Source organism: Hordeum vulgare, chromosome 3H, assembly GCF_904849725.1.
Source record: "Hordeum vulgare subsp. vulgare chromosome 3H, MorexV3_pseudomolecules_assembly, whole genome shotgun sequence".
In the NCBI taxonomy this organism is placed as follows: Eukaryota; Viridiplantae; Streptophyta; class Magnoliopsida; order Poales; family Poaceae; genus Hordeum; species Hordeum vulgare.
Window position 1 is genome coordinate 179539555 of NC_058520.1, and position 23311 is coordinate 179562865.

Below are 23311 nucleotides of genomic sequence, written 5' to 3' on the forward strand. Positions count from 1 at the left end.
CAGGATGAGATCACCGACGTCACGAGGGTTTCCGGAATGGTCCGGAAACGAAGATTGATATATAGGATGACCTCATTTGATTACCGAAAGGTTTTCAGAGTTACCGGGGATGTACCGGGAATGACGAATGGGTTCCGGGAGTTCACCAGGGGGGGCAACCCACCCCGGGGAAGACCATAGGCCTTGGGGGTGGCGCACCAGAGCTTAGTGGGCTGGTGGGACAGCCCAAGAAGGCCCTATGCGCCATAGGAAGAAAATCAAAGAGAAAATAAAAAAAAGAGGAGGTGGGAAAAGGGGGAAGGACTCCTCCTTCCATACCAAGTTGGACTCGGTTTGGAAGGGGAGGGTTGCCCCCCTTGGCTCGGCCGAACTCCTTGGGGGTCCTTGGACCCCAAGGTAAGGCTCCCCCTCTTCCCCCTATATATACGGAGGTTTAGGGCTGATTTGAGACAACTTTTCCACGGCAGCCCGACCACATATCTCCACGGTTTTACCTCTAGATCGCGTTTCTGCGGAGCTGGGCGGAGCCCTGCTGAGATAAGATCACCACCAACCTCCGGAGCGCCGTCACGCTGCCGGAGAACTCATCTACCTCTCCGTCTCTCTTGCTGGATCAAGAAGGCCGAGATCATCGTCGAGCTGTACGTGTGCTGAACGCGGAGGTGCCGTCCGTTCGGCACTAGATCGGAGCGGATCGTGGGACGGATCGCGGGACGGTTCGTGGGACGGTTCGCGGGGCGGATCGAGGGACGTGAGGACGTTCCACTACATCAACCGCGTTTCTTAACGCTTCTGCCGTGCGATCTACAAGGGTACGTAGATCGAATATCCCCTCTCGTAGATGGACATCACCATGATAGGTCTTCGTGCGCGTAGGAAATTTTTTGTTTCCCTTGCGACGTTCCCCAGCAGTGGCATCATGAGCTAGGTTCATGCTTAGATGTCTAATCGAGTAGAACACAAAAGTTTTTGTGGGCGGTGATGTGCGTTTTGCTGCCCTCCTTAGTCTTTTCTTGATTCCGCGGTATTGTTGGATTGAAGCGGCTTGGACCGACATTACTCGTACGCTTACGAGAGACTGGTTTCATCGCTACGTGTAACCCCGTTGCTCAAAGATGACAGGCAAGTGTCAGTTTCTCCAACTTTAGTTGAATTAGATGCGATCCTACTAGATACCCATGGTCACCACATAAAACATGCAACAACAAAATTAGAGGACGTCTAACTTGTTTTTGCAGGGTATGCTTGTGATGTGATATGGCCAATGATGTGATGTGATATATTGGATGTATGAGATCATCATGTTGTAATAGATAATATCGACTTGCACGTCGATGGTACGGCAACCGGCAGGATCCATAGGGTTGTCTTTATACTAACGTTTGTGCTTGCAGATGCGTTTACTATTTCGCTAGGATGTAGCTTTAGTAGTAATAGCATGAGTAGCACGATAACCCCGATGGCGACACGTTGATGGAGATCATGGTGTGGCGCCGGTGACAAGAAGATCGTGCCGGTGCTTTGGTGATGGAGATCAAGAAGCACATGATGATGGTCATATCATGTCACTTATGAATTGCATGTGATGTTAATCCTTTTATGCACCTTATTTTGCTAAGAACAACGGTAGCATTATGAGGTGATCTCTCACTAAAATTTCAAGACGAAATTGTGTTCTCCCCAACTGTGCACCGTTGCGACAGTTCTTCGTTTCGAGACACCACGTGATGATCGGGTGTGATAGACTCAACGTTCACATACAACGGGTGCAAAACATTTGCATACGCGGAACACTCGGGTTAAGCTTGACGAGCCTAGCATGTGCAGACATGGCCTCGGAACACATGAGACGGAAAGGTCGAGCATGAATCATATAGTTGATATGATTAGCATATAGATGCTTACCACTGAAACTATTCTCGACTCACGTGATGATCGGACTTGAGATAGTGGATTTGGATCATGTACCACTCAAATGACTAGAGAGATGTACTTTTTGAGTGGGAGTTCTTAAGTAATATGATTAAACTGAACTAATTTTCATCAACATAGTCTAATGGTCTTTGCGAATTACGATGTAGCTTGCGCTATAGCTCTACTGTTTTTATATGTTCCTAGAGAAAATTTAGTTGAAAGTTCATAGTAGCAAACTTTGCAGACTGAGTCTGTAAAAACGAGGATTGTCCTCATTGCTGCGCAGAAGGCTTATGTCCTTAATGCACCACTCGGTGTGCTGCACCTCGAGCGTCGTCTATGGATGATGTGAACATCCGACATACACGTTTCTGATGACTACACGATAGTTCAGTGCAAAATACTTAATGGCTTAGAAGCAAGGCGCCGAAAACGTTTTGAAATGTCACGGAACATAAGTGATGTTCCAAAGACATGAAATTGTGATTTCATGCTTGTGCCCTTGTTAAGAGGTACGAGACCTCCAACAAGATTCTTTGTCCACAAAGTAAAGGAGAAAAGCTCAATCGTTGAGCGTGTGCTCAGATTGTCTGAGTACGACAATCACTTGAATCAAGTGGGAGTTAATCTTCCAGATGAGATAGTGATGGTTCTCCAAAGTCACTGCCACCTAGCTGTGAGAGCTTCGTGATGAACTATAACATATCAAGGACAGATACAATGATCCTTGAGCGATTCGCGATGTTTGACACTGCAAAAGTAGAAATCAAGAAGGAGCATCAATAGTTGATGGTTTGTAAAACCACTAAGTTTCAAGAAAGGCAAGGGCTAGAAGGGATACTTCGTGAAACGACAAAACAGTTGCTGCACTAATGAAGAGACCCAAGATTAAACCCAAACCCGAGACGAAGTGCTTCTGTAATGAGGGGAACAGTCATTGAGGCGGAGCAACTCTAGATACTTGGTAGATAAGAAGGCTGGCAAAAGTCGAAAGAAGTACATTTGATATTCATGATGTTCATGTGTACTTTACTAGTACTCCTAGTAGCATGAGGGTATTGGATACCGGTTCGGTTGCTAAGTGATTAGTAACATGAAATGAAAGCTACGGCATAAACGGAGACTAGCTAAAGGCGAGGTGACGATACGTGTTGGAAGTGTTTCCAAGGTTGATATGATCAAACGTCGCACACTCCCTCTACCATCGGGATTGGTGTTAAACCTAAATAATTGTTATTTGGTGCTTGCGTTAAGCATGAACATGATTGGATCGTGTTTATTGTAATACGATTATTCATTTAAAGAGAATAATGGTTACTCTATTTTCTTGAATAATCACCTTCAATGGTTTATTGAATCTCGATCGTAGTGTTATACATGTTCATGAAATTGGTGCCAAAAGATACGAGGTAATGATGATAGTACCACTTACTTGTGGCACTACCGCTTGAGTCATGTTGGTATAAATTGCATGAAGAGGCTCCATGCTGATGGATCTTTATACTCACTTGACTTTGAATCACTAGTGACATGCAAATCATACCACATGAGCAATGCCTTGTTTTCATTGAGATGAAATAAGATAGTAACTTGTTGGAAGTGATACATTTTGATGTATGCAGTCCAATGGGTGCTGAGGCACGCAGTGGATATCATTATGTTCTTACTTCAATGACGATTTGAGTAGATACTAGAGTATTTGCTTAATGAATCACAAGTCTGAAATATTGAAAAGTTCAATTCTGTTTCGGAGCGAAGTTCGTCGTAACAAGAGTATAAACTGTCTACGATATGATCATAGAAATGAATATCTGAGTTACGAGTTTTGGTACGCAGTTAAGACAATGTGGAAATTGTTTCACAGTTCATGCCACCTAAAACATCATAGTGTGATGATGTGTCTGAACGTCATAGCCACGCACTATTTGGTATGGTGCATGCTATGATGTCTCTTATCGAATTACCACTATCGTTTATGGGTTATGCATTAGAGACAACCGCATCCACTTTCAATAGGGCACCGCGTATTTCCGTTGAGATGACACAGTATAGACTGAGGTTTAGAGAAATCTAAACTGTCGTTTCTTGAAAGTTTGGGGCTTCGACCCTTATGTGAAAAAGATTCAGTCTGATAAGCTCGAATCCAAAGCGGATAAATCCATCTTCATAGGATATCCAAAACAGTTGGGTACATCTCCTATCTCGGATCCAAAATCGAAGTGTTTGTTTCTAGAAACGGATCCTTTCTCGAGGAAAGGTTTCTCTTGAAAGAATTGAGTGGGAGGGTGGTAGAACTTGATGAGGTTATTGAACCATCACTTCAACCAGTGTGTAGTAGGGCACAGGAAGTTGTTCCTGTGGCGCCTACACCAATTGAAGTGGAAGCTGATGATGGTGATCATCGAGCATCGGATCAAGTTACTACAAGCCTCGTAGGTTGACAAGGTCACGTACTACTGCAGAGTGGTACGGTAACCCTGTCTTGGAGGTCATGTTGTTGAGCAACAATGAACCTACGAGTTATGAAGAAAGCAATGGTGGGCCTGGATTCCGACAAATGGCTGGAAGCCATGAAATCCGAGAGAGGATCCATGTAAGAAAACAAAGTGTAGACTTTGGAAGAACTACCTGATGGTCAGATGACTATTGAGTAAAAATGGATCTTTAAAAGAAGACAGACGATGATGGTGATAAGTCACTGTTAAGAAAAGCTCGACTTGTCGCAAAGATGTTTCCGACAAGATCAAACAGTTGACTATGATGAGACTTTCTCACTCGTACCGATGCTAAAAGTCTGTTAGAATTATGTTAGTAGTTGCTGCATTATTTATGAAATATTGCACGTAGGATGTCAAAACATTGTTTCCTCGACGGTTTCCTTGAGCAAACATTGTATGTGATACAACCAGGAGGTTTTGTCGATCCTAAAGATACTAGCAAGTATGCAAGCTCCAGCGATCCTTAAATGGACTGGTGCAAGCATCTCGGAGTTGGAACATACACTTTGATGAGATGATCAAGGATTTTGGGTTTGTACAAGGTTTATGAGAAACTTGTATTTCCAAAGAAGTGAGTGGGAGCACTATAGAATTTTTGATAAGTATATGTGGTTGACATATTGTGGATCAGAAGTAATGTAGAATTTCTGTAAAGCATACAAGGTTGTTTGAAAGGAGTTTTCAAAGGAATACCTGGATTGAGCTACTTGAACGTTGAGCATCAAAGATCTATGGAGATAGATCGAAAGCGCTTAATGGAAGTTTCAACAAGATGCATGCCTTGACAAGTTTTGAAGGAGTTCAAAATAGATCAGCAAAGAAGGAGTTCTTGGTTGCGTTGTAAGGTGTGAATTTGAGTAAGACTCAAAATCTGACCATGGCAGAATAAAGAGAATAGACGAAGGTCGTCTTCTATGCCTTAGTCGTAGACTCTAAAGTATGCCATGCTGAGTACCGCGCCTGATGTGTGCCTTGCAACAAGTCTGTTGAGAGGTACAGAGAGTGATCCATGATTGAATCACTAGCAGCGGTCAAAATTTATCCTTAGTAACTCATGGACTAAGGAATTTTTCTCGATTATGGAGGTGGTTAAAGAGTTCGTCGTAAAGGGTTACGTCGATGTAAGATTTGACACTACTCCGAATAACTATGAGTAGTGAAACGGATTCTTATAGTAGAGTAGATATTTGGAGTATTTCCGAATAGCACATAGTAGCAGCATCTATAAGATGACATAAAGATTTGTAAAGAACACACGAATCTGAAAATTTCAGAACCGTTGACTAAAACCTCTCTCATGAGCAAGACGTGATCAGACCCCATGACTATATGGGTGTTGGATTCGTTGGAATCACATGGTGATGTGAACTAGAATATTGACTCTAGTGCAAGTGGGAGACTGTTGGAAATATGCCCTAGAGGCAATAATAAATTAGTTATTATTATATTTCTTTGTTCATGATAATCGTTTATTATCCATGCTATAATTGTATTGATTGGAAACACAATACTTGTGTGGATAGATAGACAAAACACTGTCCCTAGTAAGCCTCTAGTTGACTAGCTCGTTGATCAAAGATGGCCAAGGTTTCCTGGCCATAGGCAAGTGTTGTTACTTGATAACGGGATCACATCATTAGGAGAATCATGTGATGGATTAGACCCAAACTAATAGACGTAGCATGTTGAACGTGTCATTTTGTTGCTAATGTTTTCTGCGTGTCAAGTATTTGTTCCTATGACCATGAGATCATATAACTCACTGACACCGGAGGAATGCTTTGTGTGTATCAAACGTCGCAGCGTAACTGGGTGACTATAAAGATGCTCTACAGGTATCTCCGAAGGTGTTAGTTGAGTTAGTATGGATCGAGACTGGGATTTGTCACTCCGTGTGACGGAGAGGTATCTCGGGGCCCACTCGGTAATACAACATCACACACAAGCCTTGCAAGTAATGTGACTTAGTGCAAGTTGCGGGATCTTTTATTACGGAACAAGTAAAGAGACTTGCCGGTAAACGAGATTGAAATAGGTATGCGGATACTGACGATCGAATCTCGAGCAAGTAACATACCGAAGGACAAAGGGAATGACATACGGGATTATATGAATCCTTGGCACTGAGGTTCAAACGATGAGATCTTTGTAGAATATGTAGGATCCAATATGGGCATCCAGGTCCCGCTATTGGATATTGACCGAGGAGTCTCCCGGGTCATGTCTACATAGTTCTCGAACCCGCAGGGTCTGCACACTTAAGGTTCGACGTTGTTTTATGCGTATTTGAGTTATATGGTTGGTTACCGAATGTTGTTCGGAGTCCTGGATGAGATCACGGACGTCACAAGTGTTTCCGGAATGGTCCGTAAATGAAGGTTGATATATAGGATGACCTCATTTGATTACCGGAAGGTTTTCGGAGTTACCGGGAATGTACCGGGAATGACGAATGGGTTCCGGGAGTTCACCGGGGGGGCAACCCACCCCGGGGAAGCCCATAGGCCTTGGGGGTGGCGCACCAGCCCTTAGTGGGCTGGTGGGACAGGCCAAGAAGGCCCTATGCGCCATAGGAAGAAAATCAAAGAGAAAAGAAAAAAAAGAGGAGGTGGGAAAAGGGGGAAGGACTCCTCCTTCCAAACCTAGTTGGACTCGGTTTGGAAGGGGAGGGTTGCCCCCCTTGGCTCGGCCGAACCCCTTGGGGGTCGTTGGACCCCAAGGCAAGGCTCCCCCTCTTACCCCTATATATACGGAGGTTTTAGGGCTGATTTGAGACAACTTTGCCACGGCAGCCCGACCACATATCTCCACGGTTTTACCTCTAGATCGCGTTTCTGCGGAGCTCGGGCGGAGCCCTGCTGAGATAAGATCACCACTAACCTCCGGAGCGCCGTCACGCTGCCGGAGAACTCATCTACCTCTCCGTCTCTCTTGCTGGATCAAGAAGGCCGAGATCATCGTCGAGCTCTACGTGTGCTGAACGCGGAGGTGCCGTCCGCTCGGCACTAGATCGGAGCGGATCGTGGGACGGTTCATGGGACGGTTCGCGGGGCGGATCGAGGGACGTGAGGACGTTCCACTACATAAACCGCGTTTCTTAATGCTTCTGCTGTGCGATCTACAAGGGTACGTAGATCGAATATCCCCTCTCGTAGATGGACATCACCATGATAGGTCTTCGTGCGCGTAGGAAAATTTTTGTTTCCCTTGCGACGTTCCCCAACACCCTAGGCTCGGCCTCATCTACTACGGGCATCAGGAGGGGTTGAGGGTGGCCGGAGCATGCCGGCGACGAGCCGAGGCGGCTGCCGGAACTCGGGTTCGTCGGTCTTGGGGCTAGAGTGCCGGAGAGAGAGGGGAAACAGGGGGGAAATGCTCGCAAGCTCACGGTGAAGACGATGGGAGGCTCAGATGGCTCGGGGAGGGGTTGTAGCCGGCGATCCACCGTCGATTTGCCAGCGGCTGGAGGTTGAAGACGACGGCACTGGGGCGTTGCAGGTCTCGGGGAGGACGGTTCCGTTCACGTGCGCATCGAGCTCGATGTGGCGGAGAGGATAGAGAACTCGGGGAGGGTTCCCTATGGCCAGAGAGCTCGGGCTCCTCGAGCTCAAGCTTTTGCTAATGGCGGCAGGAGGAGAAGAGAAAGAAACCAAGAGGAGGGTGAAGAATGGAGAGAGGGGAAGGATAGGGACGCACTCGGGGAAGTCATCCCCGTTGCCGCGTTGTCTTGGGGGCATCGGAGAGCGCCACGGCGAAGCAGGAGGTGGAGGAGGCCGCCGTGGTCGATCTCTCCTCTCCCAGAAGGCAAAGGAAGAAGACGACCCTGCCCCTGTGGGCTGGGCCTCGCACGTGAGCGTAGTTTAGGGTTTTTCCTTTTTCTGTTTCTGTTTTATTTGCTGACACTTGTTGCTATTTATTTTGGCACTAAAATCAAAACTAAAAATAGCTTGAAAAATGCTAGGGTGTTAGTTGGAATATTTCCAATCACCCATAAAGTTTTCAGCATTTTTGAAAATTTCAATATTTTTGAATTCAAATATAAGGCTGTTGAATTCAAGGCCTTTCTGATTTAAAATAAAATGCCAAGGGTGTTTTGAAAATAGTTTTCTCCCCTGATAATTTGTTTTCAATATTTATCAGAAATATTGAACTTTTAAGAAGGCCATTTTTGGTTCATTGATTTTGGCAAGATTTGAATTTCCTTTGAATAAGAAGTGGCTAGGGTTTTTGGTTTGAGTTGCACCACTTCTTTGGAGTTTGTTTCAAATTCTTGAATGCAATGGAAGAAAACATGAGCACAAATACTAACCCTAGTTAGGGATCCAGGGATGTGACAACTCACCCCCACTCAAAAGAATCTCGTCCCGAGATTTGGAAGTCATCGGGGATAGTGCGGGATACTCAAGTCGGAGACAAACCTCTCTTTCCCATGGTGCCTCCTTTTTAGAATGATTTGACCATTGAACTTTAAGAAACTTGAGGTTTCGACGTCGAGTGGTATGCTCAGCTTGATCAAGAATATGAACAGGGTATTCTCGGTATGAAAGGTTATCTTGGAGATCAAGCGTTTCGTGGTCCACTTCACAGATAGGATCTGAAAAGCAACGCCTGAGTTGTGAGACGTGGACAACATCATGAACCTTGGAAAGATGCGGAGGAAGTTCCAACTGGTAGTCAACTTCTCCTTCTTTGGTAAGAATGCGAAAAGGACCAAAGTAACGAGGAGCCAATTTGCCCTTGATACCGAATCGATGGGTACCCTTCAAAGGTGTAACCCGAAGGTAAGCCTTCTCGTCAACTTCAAAGGTCACAGCCTTACGATGACTATCATATTGGCTCTTTTGACGAGACTGGGCTGTTTTCAACTTTTCACGAATAATGCGAACCTGCTCTTCTGCATCCTGGATCATATCCGGGCCAAAGAGTTGCCTCTCTCCGATTTCCGACCAATTAAGAGGTGTTCGACATCTTCATCCATAAGAACTTCAAAAGGAGCTTTTCCCAATCTTGATTGATAACTATTGTTATAAGCAAATTCAGCGAATGGAAGGCACTTCTCCCAATTCATACCGAACGATATAACACAAGCTCGGAGCATATCTTCTAGGATTTGATTCACTCTTTCTACTTGACCACTTGATTGAGGATGGAAAGCAGTGCTAAAAGATAAGTGAGTCCCCATAGCATTCTGAAAACTCTCCCAGAAGCGAGAAGTAAAGATACTTCCACGGTCTGAGTTAATCTCCAGAGGAACACCATGAAGAGACACTATTCGACAGATATATAACTCTGCTAGCTGGCTAGCTGTTATACTCTCACGAACTGGAAGAAAATGAGCTACTTTGGAAAGACGGTCAATGACCACAAAGATAGCATTATTTCCTTTCTTGGTCTTGGGAAATCTGGTAATGAAATCCATACTGACTTTATCCCATTTCCATTCAGGGATAGCTAAAGGTTGAAGGGTGCCAGCAGGCCTTTGATGTTCTGCCTTAACTCGACGACAAACGTCGCAGTTAGCAACGAACTCAGCAAATTCTCTCTTCATCCTAGTCCACCAAAACCTCCGGCGTAGATCCTGATACATCTTAGTACTACCAGGATGAATGGTGAGAGGAGAATCATGAGCTTCCTTAAGGATTAACTGCCTTAGATGTGGATTCTTAGGAACCACTAGACGATTCTGGAAGAACGCAACACATTGATCATTCATGGAGAATTCCTTAGCGTTTCCGCTAATAATATTCTCCTTGATCCGTGATATACCCTTATCACGCTTCTGGCCAGCTATGATTTGATCCTTAAGAGTAGGCTTCGCCACCAGGGTAGAGAGGAATCCTTGAGGAACAATATGAAGATTTAACTTCTGAAATTCCTCATAGAGATGTGGTTGACCTTGTTGTAGCATCAAGTTGTTACAATAAGACTTACGACTTAGTGCATCAGCCATAACATTGGCCTTCCCCGGGGTGTAAGTTATCCCTAAGTCGTAATCCGTGATCAACTCAACCCACCGTCTTTTCCTGAGATTCATATCCTGCTAGGTGAAGATATATTTCAGACTTTGGTGATCAGTGAAAATTTCGCAACGATTACCAAGAAGGTAATGTCGCCAGGTTTTAAGTGCATGGACTACAGCTGCAAGCTCAAGATCATGTGTGGGATAATTATCCTCATGTGGACGCAACTGTCGAGATGCGTATGCAATCACATGACGATCTTGCATGAGAATGCAACCTAATCCTTGTCGCGAGGCGTCGTAGTAGATAACAAAGTCCTTAGAGAAATCTGGTGGTAGCAACACAGGTGCGGAAGTCAGGCGTCTTTTCAGATCCTGAAAACTATGCTCACACTGTGGTGTCCACTCGAACTTATTATCCTTCTTGAGGAGTTCAGTTAGAGGCTTTGCAACCTTGGAGAAATTCTCGACAAAGCGGCAGCAGTAGCTCGCTAGACCAAGAAAACTCCTAACTTGCTTAACCGATTCAGGTTGAGTCCAATCAAGGACAGCTTGAACTCTCTCGGGATTCACAGCAATACCCTTACCAGAGATTACGTGACCTAGATAGGTCACTTCTGGTAACCAAAATTCACATTTCAAAAACTTGGCATAAAGGCGATGCTCTCGAAGTTTCATCAATACCAGCCTTAGATGCTCGGCATGTTCTTGTTCGTTCTTCGAGTAGATGAGAATATCGTCGCGGTATACTACGACAAATTTATCCAAATACTCCATGAAGATTGAATTCATCAAGTAAGAGAAGGTGGTTGGGGCATTAGTTAAACCAAAGGACATGACGGTGTACTCGTATTTGCCATAACGAGTGACAAAAGCCGTTTTTGGAATGTCCCCGTTCTTGATCTTGATTTGATGGTATCCCAACCTCAAATCCATTTTTGAGAAGATTGAGGATCCAGCAAGCTGATCATACAGATCGTTCATCCTGGGGAGCGGATACTTGTTCTTTATGGTGACCAGATTAACTGGTCGGTAATCTACAACCATCCGATCTGTTCCGTCTTTCTTCTTGACGAAGAGGACGGGACAAGCCCAAGGAGAAGAGCTAGGACGAATGAAACCTTTATTCAAGGCCTCATCTAGTTGCTTCTTAAGTTCGGCTAGCTCAAGGGGTGCCATCTTATATGGTCTTCTGGCTATTGGAACGGTTCCCGGAACAAGATCTATCACAAACTCTACATCTCTGTCACGTGGAATTCCTGGCAGTTCCTCTGGAAAAACATCCGGGAAGTCACGGACTACCGGAATGTCTTCAAGTTCCGGAAGAGGGTAGGCATTGAGGGAATAGAGTTGGCATTTGGCAACTCGAGTGGAGACATTGACTATCTCACCCGAGGGATGGGTAAGCTAAACATTTCTAGAGTGGGTATCAATCTTGGCATAATGAGCTGAGACCCAGTCCATACCCAAGATGATATTGATATCCGAAGATTTCAAGGCTATCAAGGATGCTAGAAAAACTAGCCTGTCTACTAGAATTTCATTGCCATAAGTTATCCTAGAGGTTAGCCACTTACTACCAGGAGTTTGGACAACCAATGGGATTGGCATATCACAGAAAGACATGTTATGCAACTGTGCATAACTTTCTGAAATGAAGGAATGAGAAGACCCAGTGTCAAAAAGAACAGATGTTGGGTGATGATTAACAAGGAGCATACCCAGTATGACGTCGGGATCCTCTGCAGCTTCTTCTGCTGAAACATAGTTCACACGGCCACGTGCAGGAGTTGGCTTCACAGAATAAGCTTTTCCCTGTCTTGCCTTGCCCAACGGACTTCCCGGGTTGCTTGGCACCCACATTCTGAGGACACTCTCGGGAATAGTGCCCTGGTTCTCCACACTTGTAACAGATCACCTGATTGGCACGTGGTGCAGCATTGCTAGCTGGACCACCATAGGTTTTTGCTGGAGGGTTGGTCTGATTCGTCGGAAGCGCCACATAGGATGGCCTCGGAGTGTATCTTGGCGGCAGGGAACTATTTGGAACCCACAGCCTGCGTTTTGGGAATGCGGAACCGGATGACGAGCCAAAGTCATGGAAGGGCTTCTTTGTGGCTTCATAGTCGGTATGACCAGTCTCGGCACTAATCGCCTTGTTGACCAGGGCTTGGAAGCTTGTACATTCGTGGAGGCGCAAATCAAGACGAAGCTCACGGCTCAGACCCTTACGGAATATTGCTTGCTTCTTGGCATCAGTAGACACCTCCTCTGCTGCATAGCGGGCGAGGTTACCGAACTTGCGGCTATAGGCGTCCACGGTCAACTTCCCCTGGGTGAATGCACAGAACTCCTCTCTCTTTCTGTCCATCAGGCCCTCTGGAATATGATGCAGACGGAAGGCTGCACTAAAGTCTGCCCATGTGGCTGCTGGTTCAGCAGGACGCATAGCTTCAAAGTTCTCCCACCATAGATTGGCGGGTCCTTCCAGAAAGTACGCTGCAAAAGTCACCTTGTCTGCCTCAGAAACATTCGCAAAGCGAATCTTGCTTGATATACTGCACAGCCAATCATCAGCGTCGAGAGGATCGACGGAGTAATGGAACTTTGGAGGATTCAGCTTCACAAAGTCATTGAGGGACACTACAACATTCAAGGTTGACGAGCCGTATTTTTCTCAATACGCTCTAACAGACGGTTGGTCTCCCTTTTGTTTCTCTCTGCCTCAAGCATAACTTCCGCCAGAGAGGGCTGGTGAGGCAGTTCCTCCTGCTCAGGGAGGGTTCCCTGTGGCCAGAGAGCTCGGGCCAAAGAGGGTTCCCTGTGGCCAGAGAGCTCGGGCTCCTCGAGCTCAAGCTTCTGCTAATGGCAGCAGGAGGAGAAGAGAAAGAAACCGAGAGGAGGGGGAAGAATGGAGAGCGGGGAAGGATAGGGACGCGCTCGGGGAAGTCATCCCCATTGTCGCGATGTCCTGGGGGGCACCGGAGAGCGCCACGGCGAAGCAAGAGGTGGAGGAGGCCGCGGTGGTCGAACTCTCCTCTGCCAGAAGGGAGAGGAAGAAGACGACCCTGCCCCTGTGGGCTGGGCCTCGCAGGTGAGCGTAGTTTAGGGTTTTTCCTTTTTCTGTTTCTGTTTTATTTGCTGACACTTGTTGCTATTTATTTTGGCACTAAAATCAAAACTAAAAATAGCTTGAAAAATGCTGGGGTGTTAGTTGGAATATTTCCAATCACCCATAAAGTTTTCATCATTATTGAAAACTTGAATATTTTTGAATTCAAATATAAGGTTCAATTCAAGGCCTTTCTGATTTAAAATAAAATGCCAAGGGTGTTTTGAAAATAGTTTTCTCCCCTGATAATTTTTTTTCAATATTTATCAGAAATATTGAACTTTTAAGAAGGCCATTTTGGGTTCATTGATTTTGGCAAGATTTGAATTTCCTTTGAATAAGAAGTGGCTAGGGTTTTTGGTTTGAGTTGCACCACTTCTTTGGAGTTTGTTTCAAATTCTTGAATGCAATGGAAGAAAACATGAGCACAAATACTAACCCTAGTTAGGGATCCAGGGATGTGACAAAATCCGATGTCTTTGCGTTGATATAAGCTTGTTCCGTCACTTGGTCTTCTTAACTGATAAGTCTTGTGACCATTCTAAATAACTTTTCGATGATTCCCATGGTGGTCTACCATTTTTGGTTATCCTGAAGTGAGGAGGGTCTTGGCTTCATCCTCACCGTAAAATTTCCTACGCGTGACAACAAATGCCATGTACATGGGGCTTTCATCATACCATTCTAAGGCTTAAACAAAAGCTTCAAAGAACGCCGTCTCTTTCTATGGGTAAGTCTCTCAGGTTTACCATTCCGAATAGCAAGAGAATGATAATAGTAAGTCGTCATGGTGGCCAAGCCATGTCGCACTGAAATCATTACCTTGTATAATGTTTAGTGAATCTCGTATTCTAACACTTGGGCGTACTCACAAGCATTTGCAGAATTTCTCTTGTACACGAACGAAGTTCGGATAAATCCAATGATTCTGCAAGCTGAACAAACATCTATCGTTTCTTCACAACTCTCGGGTTTACGCATGCTCCTAAGAAACGTTTGCTGATCCATCATAGCTTATTCCTTCAATGCTCTTGGGATCACCTTCATGAAAATCATGGGATGCACCCTTGGTACCGATTGAATTCCTTGAACTCATTTTTCCTTGCCATTGGTTTGTTTACCAATAAAAGTGTTTGTTCCTCATTTTAAACCTCTCCTCAAATTTCCAATTCCAAGGTACATTATTCAACAGTTGTCACCCCCATAGTTTGATATTGATCCAACATTTTCTTCAATTGTATTCAGTGGGTTTGGCTCCTGGTATGCATGGTACATTCACTCATTGGATCTTGTGGGTTTACCGATTACTACCACACTTAAAATGAAATATACTCATGCCTGCATAGACCATTTTTTCACATCCTCAGAAATGAACAGAGATCTTTGTACATGGAGCAACAACTCTTACAATTCAACATAGGGGATGATGACACAATAAAAAAAATATTGATCCATGAAGTTATTACAATCTCACAGGATTCCATTACAAAATTTAACTCCATAATCTCATGAAGACAAGAGTGCTTCATGTTACACTTATTTCCATTGTTAAAACATTAACTACTCCATTTTAGCTTTTGTTCCCGTGTGGACATTTAGTAGCATAATGTCTTGCTTCCTTGCAACGAAAGCAAATGAGTTCCAACAAGTCTCGAGGCTTATTGGTGTTTGCTTTTGCTCCTTGGGTTTCATGCTTCCTTCCTGGGCACATGTTGATGTAGTGGACCAATTCCTTACACTTGAAACATCTAATATCACTCGGGTCTTTATGTGCAGGGATTTGACTCTCGCTGGTGTACTTTCTCATCTTTCCAGACTCCTTCATTCTCACCAGTTCTTCTATTTCAAGTGGATCCAACTCTACTTTTTCTGTCAGGAAGTCACCCAGATATTTATGGCTTTCCTTCGTGCAATCCTGTGAAAAATGTCCTTCTTCTCCACATGAGTAACAGACATTGGAGAAAAATCTGATTAGGCTCTGTCGTTCAGGGTCTTCTATATTTTCCTTCATCCCACGTTCTTCTAGAATCTTGTTCTTGAGCATTTCTTTCATCGCTTCTTTCTGCTGCTTGATGATATGTCTCCAACTTATCTACTTTTCCAAACTCTTTTGCCCTTGTCTTGGACTCTAATTTGCATGATTTGAATAAACTAACCCGGACTAACGTTGTTTTCAGCAGAACTACCATGGTGTTGTTTTTGTGCAGAAATAGAAGTTCTCGGAATGACCTGGATACTTAAGAGGATTTTTTATGGAATATATGAAATATGTTAGAGAAAGAATCAACTGAAGATACGCTGCCAGTGGGCCACGAGCCCTGCAGGCGCCCCCCTAGGGCGCACCTAGCAGGCTCGTGGGGCCCACGTGGCTCCCGCGACTTCATCTCCAACTCCATATAACCTCTCTCGCCCAGAAAAAAAATAGGAGAGAAGAGTTCATCGTGTTTCACGATACGGAGCCGCCGCCATTGCGTATTCTTCCTCAGGAGGGCAGATCTAGAGTCCGTTCTGGGCTCCAGAGAGGGGAAATCGACGTCGTCATCATCATCAACCATCCTGCATCGCCAATTCCATGATGCTCTCCATCGTTCGTGAGTAATCTTATCGTAGGCTTGTTGGACGGTGATGGGTTGGAGGAGATCTATCATGTAATCGAGTTAGTTTTGATGGGGTTTGATCCCTAGTATCCACTATGTTCTAAGATTGATGTTGCTACTACTTTTCTATGCTTAATGCTTGTCACTAGGGCTCGAGTACCATGATTTCAGATCTCAACCTATTAAGTTTTCATCAATATATGTGTGTTCTTGATCCTATCTTGCAAGTTGTAGTCACCTACTATGTGTTATGACCCGGCAACCACGGAGTGACAATAGCCGGAACCACTCCCGGAGATGACCATAGTATGAGGATCCCATATATTCACCATGTGCTAATTCTTTGTTCCGGTTCTCTATTAAAAGGACACCTTAATATCCCTTAGTTTCCATTAGGACCTGCTGCCACGGGAGGGTAGGACAAAAGATGTCATGCAAGTTCTTTTCCATAAGAATGTATGACTAAATACGGAATACATTTCTACATTACATTGATGAACTGGAGCTAGTTACATATCACCCTATGTTATAACTGTTACATGATGAATGCCATCCGACATAATTATCCATCACTGATCCAATGCCTATGAGCTTTTCCTATACTGGTCCCTGCTAATTTACTTTATCGCTACTGCTGTCACACTTGCTATACAAATTACTACTGCTACTATTACCGCCGCTACCATTACTATCATACTACTTTGCTACTAAAACTTTGCTCCAGATATTAAGTCTTTCAGGTGTGGTTGAATTGACAACTCAACTGCTAATACTCGAGAGTATTCCTTGGTTCCCCTTGTGTCAAATCAATAAATTTGGGTTGAATACTCTACCCTCGAAAACTGTTGCGATCCCCTATACTTGAGGTTTATCAAGACCTTTTTCTGGCGCCGTTGACGGGGAGCATAGCTCTATTCTCTGAGTCACTTGGGATTTATATTTGTTGATCACTATGAGGAATCCGAGAGATCCAAAAACTAAAGTCTTGCCCTCAACTACGAGGACACGTAAGGAACTGCCATCTAGCTCTGCACTTGATTCACCTTCTGTTATGAGTAAATTTTCGACACCGCCACCTACTAGTAATTCTGATATGTCGCGTGTGCTTAATGATGCTACTTCTTCTATCCATGATGCTTATGATGATGCTTTTCTTGATAATGATATGCCACTTGGTGAATTTCTTGATGCACAAATTGCTAGAGTTACTGCTGAATCTGATGATACTTCTGAAACTGATGAAATTATTGAAGTTGAACCTGATGTGACACCTGTTAGACATAGCTCTCCTAGATATGAATTGCCTAATACACCTAAGGGTTATGTTATGGAGGGAGAGGTAGCTGAAGACTTTCTTGCTTTTAAGGATTGCTATGATCTTGAGAATTTATTATGCAGGTGGAAAGAAAAATCTCTTAATGCTAGAATGAAATATGATCCTAAGTTTGCTACTTCACCCATCTTTGTTACTAATAAGGATTATGAATTCTCTGTCGATCCTGAGTTAATCACTTTGGTTGAATCTGATCCTTTTCATGGTTATGAATCTGAAACTGTTGTAGCACATCTTACTAAACTAAATGATATAGCCACCCTATTCACTAATGAGGAAAAAATTCGCTATTACTATATCCTTAAGTTGTTTCCTTTCTCACTAAAGAGTGATGCTAAAACTTGGTTTACTTCTCTTGCTCCTGGTTGTTTGTGTAGTCCCCAGGATATGATATACTACTTCTCTCAGAAATATTTTCCTGCCCATAATAAACAAGTTGCCTTGCAGGATATATATAACTTTGTGCAAATTGAAGAAGAGAGTCTCCCACAAGCTTGGGGGAGGCTTGTCGAGCTACTTAATGCTTTGCGTGATCACCCTCTTAAGAAAAATGAAATACTTGATATCTTTTGTAATGGACTAGCCGATGCTTCTAGGGACCACCTACATAGTTGTGATGGTTGTGTTTTCAGGGAACGAACTGTGGAACAAGCTGAAATTCTATTGAATAATATCTTGAGCAATGATAATGCTTGGACTATTCCCGAACCACCTCCGAAGCCAACTAAGAAGAAAAGAGGTATTCTATTCCTCAGTTCTGAAGATATGCAAGAAGCCAAGAAATCTATGCAAGAGAAAGGTATTAAGTCTGAAGATGTTAAGAATCTACCACCTATTGAAGAAATACATGGTCTTGATAACCTGACACAGGTAGTAGATGTAAATTCTCTTCGTAGATTCAATGAGAGTGATATTCCTTATGATAAACCTTCTAGCTTATGCTTAGATAAATTTGATAACTTTGTTGCCAAACAACAAAGTTTTAATGATTATGTTAGCAGACAACTGAAACAAAATGCTCGTATGATTAATCATACAAGTGCTTGTGTCGATAGAAATGTTAATGATCTTAAGCTTATTGGTAAACATGCTTCTATGGTCACTAATCAAGTAGAACAAGTACTTAAGGCTCAAAATGACTTGCTTAATGAATTGAATGATAATTATGTTAGAGTTGTTACTATAGGTGGTAGAGTGACTCAGGAACCTTTGTATCCTGAGAGCCATCCTAAGAGAATTGAACAAGATTCTCAAGGAGTTAATACTGATGCACCTAGTCATCCTGGTAATAGGAAGAAAAATAAAGATGATAGGAACTTGCATTCTAGTAAACCTGTTGCTGTTACACCTGAGAATCCAAATTATGTTTCTATTTCTGATGCCGAAACACAATATGGTGATGAACATGAGCCTAGTAATAATATTGATAATGGTGTTCATGTTGATGCTCAACCTAGTAACGATAATGATGTGGAGATTGAACCTGTTGTTGATCTTGATAACCCACAACCTAAGAACAAGAGATATGATAAGAATGATTTTATTGCTAGGAAGCATGGTAGAGAAAGAGAACCATGGGTTCAGAAACCCATGCCCTTTCCTCCCAAACCATCCAAGAAAAAGGATGATGAGTATTTTGCGCGCTTCGTTGAAATGATTAGACCTATCTTTTTGCAAATGTGTTTGACTGATATGCTTAAAATGTCTCCTTATGCTAAGTACATGAAAGATATTGTGACTACTAAAAGAAAGATACCTGATGTTGAGATTTCCACCATGCTTGCTAATTACACTTTTAAGGGTGGGACTCCTAAGAAACTAGGTGATCCCGGTGTGCCCACTATACCTTGCTCCATTAGAGGGAATTATGTTAGAACTGCTTTATGTGATCTTGGAGCCGGTGTTAGTGTTATGCCTCTCTCTTTATATCGTAGACTTGAATTGGATAAGTTGACACCTACTAAAATTTCTTTGCAAATGGCCGACAAATCAACTGCTTTACCTATCGGCATTTGCGAGGATGTGCCTGTTGTGGTTGCGAACGTTACTATCTTAACGGACTTTGTTATTCTTGATATTCCCGAGGATGATGCCATGGCGGTCATCCTTGGAAGACCATTTTTAAACACTGCAGGGGCTGTTATTGATTGCAACAAAGGCAATGTCACTTTCCATGTTAATGGTAATGAGCACACGGCGCACTTTTTGAAGAAACAATATCGAGTTCATTGCATTAATGCTATTGAAAAATCTTCATCCACTATTATTGGAATCTTTGAATTCCCTATACCTACTGTCAATATGAAATATGATATACTTGTTATTGGGGATATGCACACCCCCGTTGAGGTAACCTAGTGATTATTCGAAAATTTTCCAGTTTTATGTGATTCGAAAAAAAGTTTGTCAAGGAGACATAATCAACCTCATTGACGGATTTCTTTTTATGACCATGAGATGGATGAATCTAGAAGTCACAACCTTCTGTTCCCAACATTTACTTTCTGTTATTTAGTAGAAAAATAATAAATATAGCATTATTTTCCTGTTTTCTGCATTATCCGTTCAACAAAAAAATGACCTGAAAATAAAAGTTCTCCAAATGCCCTGAAATTCAAGTATGTTTTTTTATGGAATATTGAAGAATTTCTGAGATAGATAACTAGTCAGGGGGATGCACCAGTGGGCCACGAGCCCAAGAGGCGCGCGTGGCAGGCTCGTGGGTCCCACGTGCCCCCCCTCCACTTATTCCAGCACCCATCTCCTTCGTCTACCTCCAGAAAAAATCATTCCACAGCTCAAACCCGTGTTCTTGCTCATTTTGCTGCATTTTTCGATCTCCTTGTGCAAAGCCCCAATCACCAAACTGTTTTGGGGAATTGTTCCTTGGTATGTGACCCCTCCATTGGTCCAATTAGTTTTTATTCTAGTGCTTTATTCATTGCATATATTGCTGCCTTGGTGACCCTGTTCTTCAGCTTTGCATGTTAATTTTAGTTGGTCCCAAGTAGTTTTGATGCATGATATGGCCTCTAGGCACTTGTAGGAGTAGTTGATATGAGTTTTGTTAAACTTTGTTCACTTTTATTTTGAGTCACTAAAAATTTCAGAATTATTTCAGAAAAAGGAAGATGTCCAAGAAGAACTATTATGGTGGTTCCTCAAGCAAAAGGGGTCCCCGTCTCGCGATTCACGAGCCCGATCCTTATCACCTAACGAACGCACCGGTACAACCATGTGAATGGCCTTCCGATGAATTCATGATTGATGCAGGTTTCAAGGACGAGTTTGATACCATTGTTTGCAATGCCGGGCTCGAAGAATTCATCTCCAATAAATGTGAACAGTATACTACACTCACTGCCTCTTTTGTTCGTAGATTCAAATTCTCAGTTGGCCGTGACACATCCATACTTTTTGATCTTTATGACAAATCGTATACTATGGATTTAGAGGATTTTAATAGATTATGCAAGATACCTGATTGGGGTCGTCCCAATGACCCTCCTAAGTCTTCGGTTAGAGATTTTATTTCTAGTATAACTGTTGGAGAAACTAGAGATATTACGTAGGCTACCATGGGGAGCATTCATTTTCCTGCCTTACATTATCTTGCCCTCTTCATAGCTAGATGCATTAACGGCAAGCATAACCATAGTCACCTCTGCGCACCTGACCTTAGTATTCCTAAGAGCGCAGTAACGGGTGATAGAAGTTTCAACATGGGAGCTATAATTGCTAGGAGGCTAAATAATATTGCTAATGAAGGGGATTTCTTCGGTGGGATCTATGCCACTTGCATAGCAAATTCTCTTGGAATACCCATCCGCACAGGAGATCCCCCACTCCACACAACTTTCCTTTATCGCGCCGCTATGATATGTTATCAGTTCCTTGAGAGGGATAATGAATCCCTCCTATACCGGTTAATATTTAACTGACATCGTGTTTTCCATATTACCCTTCCTGCTCCTGCCTTCTTTGACTTTCAGGGAAAATGGAGATATTACATAACTAGAGGAGAGGCAGAGGAGTATGAGAGGGGGTGAAGGATGCTCGCATCCGTGAGGTAGCTATTTAGGCGGTAGCTGCCGCGTCCCAGTACAACCCCCATTATGATTTTGGATATCGCCCGGACCAGCCGTGGAACTAGACCAACTTAGGCCAAAAGCCTAAGCTTGGGGGAGTACAGTTCTCTTACCGACTTTATATTCATGCTCACAGATTCACTTTGATAGTCGGTGTTCACACTCTTCCATTGTATTATCCATGCTAGTTTATTTCTTTTTCTTGCATTCTTCTCGCGTGTTTGTTTAAAGATGAGAAAAACAAAAAAAATAGTTGTAAGTTTACTTTCCAGCATGCTTAGTGGTAATTAAAAAGAAAACCCAAAAATATTTCCCGTTTTTGTTTTGCTTGTTGGGAGCTTTCCCGTGTAAATAGTTTTGTTTTTCTTTGGGTCGAGATAGAAGACCATGATTAAAATGATTAGTGGCTCTCATATGCATTATTGCTTATCCGTCAAAGAGCCATATTACTTTGTCTTCTCCTCTGAATTTGCTTGCAGATTCCAGCTTAGTCCAATGCACGAACACTCTTATTATTATTCACATCATTCGGTCGTGCAACTGAAAGGCAATAATGACGATATATGATGAAGTGACTGAGCCTGGAAAAGCTGGTATGAACTCGACCTATTTTGTTTTTGTAAATGTGACTAGCTCATGGTTCCTAATTCAGCATTGTTATGAGGGAAACATGTTTGCAATGACAACTTAGAGATCATAGATTCTGATGCCATGTTTAATTAGCTAGGAGCTTATAATGGTTTGTCTTGGATGCCAACATGAATTTCATGATGATTATGATGTAGTATGATAGGATGGTATCCTCCTTTGAACGATTCAAGTGGCTTGACTTGGCACATGTTCACGCATGTAGTTGAAACAAAATCAACGTAGCCTCTACGATATTCATGTTTATGGTAATTTATATCCTACTCATGCTTGCACTCAACATTTGTTAACTTCAATGCATATTGATGACTGTTGTCGCTCTCTAGTTGGTCGCTTCCTAGTCTTTTGCTAGCCTTGACTTGTACTAAGCGGGAATACTTCTTGTGCATCCACTTCCATAAACCCAAAGTTGTTCCATATGAGTCGACCATACCTACCTATATGCGGTATCTACCTGCCATTCCAAGTAAATTTGCATGTGCCACTCTCTAAATCTTCAAATAATAATTTGTTTTGTATGCCCGAACCGCTCATGTAGTGACAAGGGGCGGTCAGTATCTCCATGCTAGGCATGTTATCCTCGATACGTGTTTATTCACTATCACTCATGAGAAAGGGGCCGGTAATCGGAATGCCCAGTTCCATGCTCAAATCAAATCAAAAATATAATTGCAAACAAAACTCCCCCTGGATTGTTGTTAGTATGGACGGCACCCGAGGATTCGGCTAGTCGTGGAGTGTGATTGATCGGTGGTGGGGGAGTCAAAACCTTACTATTCTGTTTGGGAACCGCCTATAATATGTGTAGCATGGAAGATGGTGAAAACTCTTGGTCATCGCGTTGACAATGAAAGCATGCCACCCAAAATTATTTATCTCTATTTTAAAAAGCTTGAGCTCTGGCACCTCTGCAAATCAATGCTTCCCTCTACGAAGGTCCTATCTATTTACGTTTATGTTGATTCATCCTCTTCTTATTAAAAAGCACCAGTTAGAGAGGACCTCCCTCATTTATATGCTTTGCTATTAATTGATATTGAGTATGACTATGACTGGATCTTTTTTGCCATGAATTACAATTTCCAGTCGGCCTTTGGTCTTTGAAGGTGCTTTGCATTTATGTTTTGCGGTCTCAGAAAGGGCTAGCGAGATACCATTTATT